This window comes from Zootoca vivipara, chromosome 4 (genome assembly GCF_963506605.1).
Source record: "Zootoca vivipara chromosome 4, rZooViv1.1, whole genome shotgun sequence".
Classification (NCBI taxonomy): Eukaryota; Metazoa; Chordata; class Lepidosauria; order Squamata; family Lacertidae; genus Zootoca; species Zootoca vivipara.
This window is the reverse complement of record NC_083279.1, coordinates 59,151,935-59,157,481: the sequence shown is the minus strand read 5'-3', so window position 1 is coordinate 59,157,481 and position 5,547 is coordinate 59,151,935. Positions and strand designations below refer to the sequence as shown.

At 37.3% G+C, this 5,547-nt stretch overlaps 1 non-coding gene across 1 annotated transcript; it reads left to right on the top strand.

Annotated features, from left to right (window-relative positions):
• The first annotated feature begins 1,172 nt into the window (after positions 1-1,172).
• LOC118085810 (U6 spliceosomal RNA) lies at positions 1,173-1,275 on the top strand. The gene has a single exon (XR_004692686.1). It is a non-coding gene; the product is annotated as a U6 spliceosomal RNA (small nuclear RNA).
• The last annotated feature ends 4,272 nt before the right edge of the window (positions 1,276-5,547 follow it).

Sequence of the window (5,547 nt, the reverse complement as noted above, 5' to 3'; positions counted from 1 at the left end):
AATAGTGGTATGGAGGCGCATATTTCCTGAGGAGCACTTTGAAAATCAGTCTCCTGAGAATAAATGGATGGCAAAGACAATTGAATATAGATGAAGATGATGGATTTGAAGAGGGGAAAGAGCAGAGAATAAAAACACGTGTCATTTTGTGGGCAAGGTTGTAGATGCCATCCATAGATTGTTCCTAACAGAAAGACAAAAGGCAAATATCTCAATTTACCAAGACAACTTTGACAAGATTTTAATAGACAAGCCTTTGATGGAAATAACATATGAGGAATAAAAGGGGTAAGAGGCGATGGTGTAAGCATCATAAATTAAAAATATTAGTGCTTCCCAAATGAAATGTGGGAGTTGGAGTCAGCCAGGTGAAACATGAGGAATGCACACAGTACAAATATACTGACATGAAAGAGAATTCTAATTATTACATGGGAGCAGTAGTGCAAAGGGAAATGATTGACTAGTCATATTGTGTCTATTTGAAGCCTATAAACAGAAGTTTCAGCTAAAGCTGAAGAACACAATTGTCAAGAATCAAAGCCTCGTTTTATTCACTTACACTGAACTGAATTATGCAAACTGAAGAACTGTATTAAACCCTTTAGCTTACATGAGCATCTCTTGTGAATGAATATGAATATATATGAAAACATTAATCAGAGTAGTGAATGTCTGTTCTCTTGTTTCTTTTCAAGCTGTACTGCTCTAAAGTGAGTTGCATCTTTTACTGCCAGAGCTATTGTGTACTGGAATGCCTAAATATGAGATATCTGGCAACACAGTTCCATAATTATATACAAAAGCAGGGAACATCTATAATCCAGACACAAAACAAGTCATTGAAAGGCGATGGAAAAGTCAACATAGAGCAAAACAGCTGTATGAATCGTCGCATATTCTGAGTAATTTCTTAAAATGTTTAAAGAATAAAGTGATAAGGAATAAAAATAAGCATCTTTTCCTTTAAGAAAAAGAAAAGCTCTCTCATATTATTATCAAAACATCCAGAAATTACTGTTGTGCTTCTAAACCAGTTTTTGAAGGCAAGGAGTTTAGAGGAGGTGAAAATTAATCCAGAGTGGTGATTACCCTGTGTGATCAGGATAGGAACATAGGTTGTTTGCTGATCCCATTTGTTTCTGGGTAGACAAGTACTATTAGTGGCTAAGGCTGCAAACTCACTCCGGCAGCACCTGAACTATGATACAGAGAAGAATAGCATGGCTCCTGTACAAGGATGGCACACAAATTCATGAAGAGTTCCATGAATTTTTATTCTACTTCTCCCAGGCTTTTGTCTAATTAAACAATCCATGGCCTTTTAAATGGTGGGTGGTGGTTTTGTTCAATACAATTGGTTTTGTTTGTTACTATGTTGTGTATTTTTGTCAGTAACAGAAAAAAATGATCCATTTTTAACTAAGGTCTCATGGAAAAAGCAAAGTATATCACTGAATACATCCACATTTTAGAGGAAATTCTGCCTCAGTAAGGTAGGACTGAAACAAAAGATCAACATTTAATATGTTATGCTACTTCCAAATTTGTGGTCTTTATATTTGACTTTGATTTCTTACTTACCTGTGAATGCACATTATATAACAGGGACAGAGCACATTTCAGATTTATGCTCACATATAAGGAAATAATGGTGTTTACATAGCTTTTTGTTTACTGTCCTTTGTGTAGTCATTCACATTCATTTGATTTAGAGAGAATACTAAATTATTTACAGTGCTGGGTTCATAAAGAAAAATCACACATTGTGTCATGACTTTTCTAACTAATCAGTCCGATCATTGTTTTATGCTGTACAGCTCCATTATGAAAAGACAATACCTCTTAAACTACATTACATTATGAATTCTTTTGCATGATTAATTATACAGAGCATTTACAATGTTAGGTAAATTAATTACACTGCATGTATTAAGTACAATACAGAATTTGATGGCATCCCACTTAACAATTTAGAGGAAACTCACAATCCCTATTTGTCCATGTAAAACCATCAGACTGACTGGGGAAAAAGGAGGAATAAGAGGGTTGGACAGTCACATGTTTCATTCAGGTAGAGCGACTGTAGGACTTGTGGGGGAAGCTGAGTACCCTGTTCAAGTTGGCACCTTTTTCTTCCATTCCAGCCCAGTACGTTCTGGACATCCCATAGAGAAAACACACTGAAATTAATAAACTATGCTAGTCATGGCCATTAATCTCAATGTGTTCACTCTGAGTAGGATTAGCATTGGGTAAAACCCAGGGCCGTCTTAAGCATATCTGGCTCTGTGGTGCGAAGATAGCTCCGGTGTCCCCCCGCCCTGTTTCCCACTGCGGTTGTCTGGCGGGCACAACGTGCAGCACGGCTGCCGCAGACAGAGCCGTGCAGCACCCCCGATGGTGGCCCGGCACCCTGGCGCCTGGCGCCACCCAGCCTTGCCTTAGAGCCGGCCCTGGTAAAACCCAATATTTCAAATCTTCCATTTTCACACAGCACACAACAGATATTTTGCCATGACTGAGTTCACCTATATCACAGTTGCACTGTGTTTCTATAAAAGCAATCTGAAGGATTTCACTCTAGCAGCCAAATTAGTTTACATGTAATAACAAGGGGTAGAATGGCATGCTAAATGTAAGCAAAAGTGTGATTTTTTAAACACTATTCTGGAACAAATAGCTCATTTAATTTCACATAACTATAGATAATAAATCTGCAGAATTTGAACAAATGGGACACAATCCAAATAGACTTAAACTGCTTTAAGCCCCATTGATTTCAGTGGGGAAATAAAACACACATTTAAATCTCTAGTGTAATGATATTTAAATTGTTTAACTTTGGCTGGATCATGCCCTTAGGTTTTTTCACAACTTTTAATCTAACAGGCTGCTTAGGAAGGAGCAATAGATTGGCAAATGTTATATTTGGAGTGGCAGGGTATGTTTTCCCCACTCTTGAGTTATTTTGTTTGGTTTAAAATTAAAACAGATTTCTTGCCATTGCATTCAGAAAGAAAGAGAATCATAGAGGTAGAAAGTATGGGCCCCAGGAGTTGAATATATTTAATTCTTTACGGGCAGCTATCTACTCCATGCTTATTTACAGTAGCTTGTTTTTCACACTCATTATTTATTTTGTTGTTTCTGCTAGGGAACTGATATTTCTTCAGACAAAATTACATATTTTTTTCTTGAAAATGCTATCTTGTCCTGTGTGTCATTTTCCTACAGATTGGAATGCCAGTCTATCACTGAAAATAAAAAGGCAGCCAATCAAGCATCTTATTGATCAGATGTACAGAGAGGAAATTGAAGTCCCACAGTGTGACACCAAACTCTTTCTAAGTTCTGACAACTCATTTTCATATGCCTTCATCCATCCTATGGTAATCTGACCTTCTCTTGGATTCATATTATCATCTCTACTGGCTCTCTAGCTGTGATGTTGCATTTCACTGTCTTCCTATTCCTTGGGGGCTCTTTCTTTTCTAATTATCACAATAAGCAGATTTGGCCTTCTTTCTCTCAGCTTGATCACTTTTTCATGCATGATACCATCTGCCTAATAGGCTTTTCTATCCAAGACTGTTATCATTGATTCTGCCATTACATCCCTAGAGATCTTAATCCATGTTTTCTCACCATTAAAGAAATCCTGTCTCATTTATAGCTTATATGAGCAACAAGTCCCCCCCCCCCAATGTCACCAGAAATATATTTTCACATTGTGCAATGGCTCGTGTATGAAGTTACCATTGGACATTAACATAGAATACATTCACTTCTTGGCTAAAATATGTTTCTGCATTAGTGACTATCCCAGCCATAAAGCAAAAGAAGGGAAATTCCTATACCCTTCATTTGCCAATGAATGTAACAGACTTGACATAAGTTCAATTTTACAGAATTTGTTGAGGGGTTTTTGCCAATTTTATTCACCACAATTTGAAATTTTACAGCAATGATGCATGAAACATATGGAGCTATACAAGGTAACTGCAGTGGCTACAATGTTGTATAAAGCTATGAACAGTAATATTTCACACACAGAGAGACACTGACTTAGATCAAAACTAAATGAATTCCAGTTTTATATTATACTACAGTCCTATACACACCGAACCTGACAGTAAACCCCGCTGACCTCACTAGGACTTGCTTCCAAGTGGGCATGTCTAGGAATTAAATAGGAACTAAGTTCAACATTATTCTGGACTGAACCCACTGCCCATAAACTCACTTAGGTAAGTGAGTTTCTATATCCTTCTGCAATTGCAGCTTTTGAAGTCCAAATAACAGATGTACTGCAAGATTGGGTCTTTCTCCCCTCCTTCACCAGTATCCTCCTTCATCTTTTATGTGCTTTTTCAGTACCTTTGAAAAGTTCAGGAAGCTGATAGTTGTGTTTCACACAATGAATTCCACTGAATTATTCAGTTTGGCTTTTTCATTATTTCTTCCCAGTTCTCATTATGGTCACTCCAAAGAAGCATGAAAGCAAAGGTTGAGAACTTCAGACATCTGATTCCACTTTTCAGGCAGATCCCTTGCTTTACAGAAGAACTGCAATTGTGTAGGTGCTCTGTTTCCATGATTACTACAATCCAGTACATATCCTGTATTTCTCTGGGCTAGCTGAAGGCAGGGTCAACCTCCAAGTATGTGCATAACACATGCTGTTACTGCTGCTGCATTCCCCACAATGTTGTTCCAAGTAATATACACTTAATGTTAATGAGCTTAATACAAGTTAATGATGATGGTAAATTTAGAATGAAATCTATAGCTTTACAGTAGCTTCTCTTTTCCTAATGTGAAGACCAGTAAATCTTCATTAATTTATTTTTTTTCTGCTAGCTACATTCACCATATTTATCCCCTTTGTCATTATCATTATTATCACTTCATTGGATATTTATATAGATTCCTCAGACAACCCACCAGGAATTCCATTATGCACAAGCTGGAGTGCTTTGGCGTTCACCCTCATGTTCTTTATTGGGGTAATGTCTGACTGAAGTGTATTTCACTAGCTCAATATCTATTATTTGTAAATTAGTTAAGGTGCCTGTGAGAAGCATAGCTTCACTTAGCCCTGACTTGGAAGAGGCTGTTAATCTTGAGGAAAGTTGTACCATGAACAAGACAGCCAGAAAATTATAGCTCAGCAATTTTCTGGCTTTGGAAGGCTGGTTGTTTTAATGGGCATGAAATTCATGGCCAAGCCAAACGTCTGGCTTGTAGCTGACTCAGTATTTTTTAAACCTCGATTCATTGAGGAAATGTCTTTGAGGGTGCCATTTCAAATGTGAAGGAGGGACAAAATTCACAGCAAGGTTCAGAGGCCCCAGGTTTAGATTACAGAGGGGGGATTTTTTAAAAGAGTGCTTGATGCAGTTACTTTTTATAATCAAGACAGGAGCAAACAGTCATACACAGACACATTATCTCATACAGACACATACAGTGTTTGCCTTTAGTATGCATAAATAGTAATTAGTCTCATTAAATAGTAATCACTCTGTGTGTTTTGTATTTTTT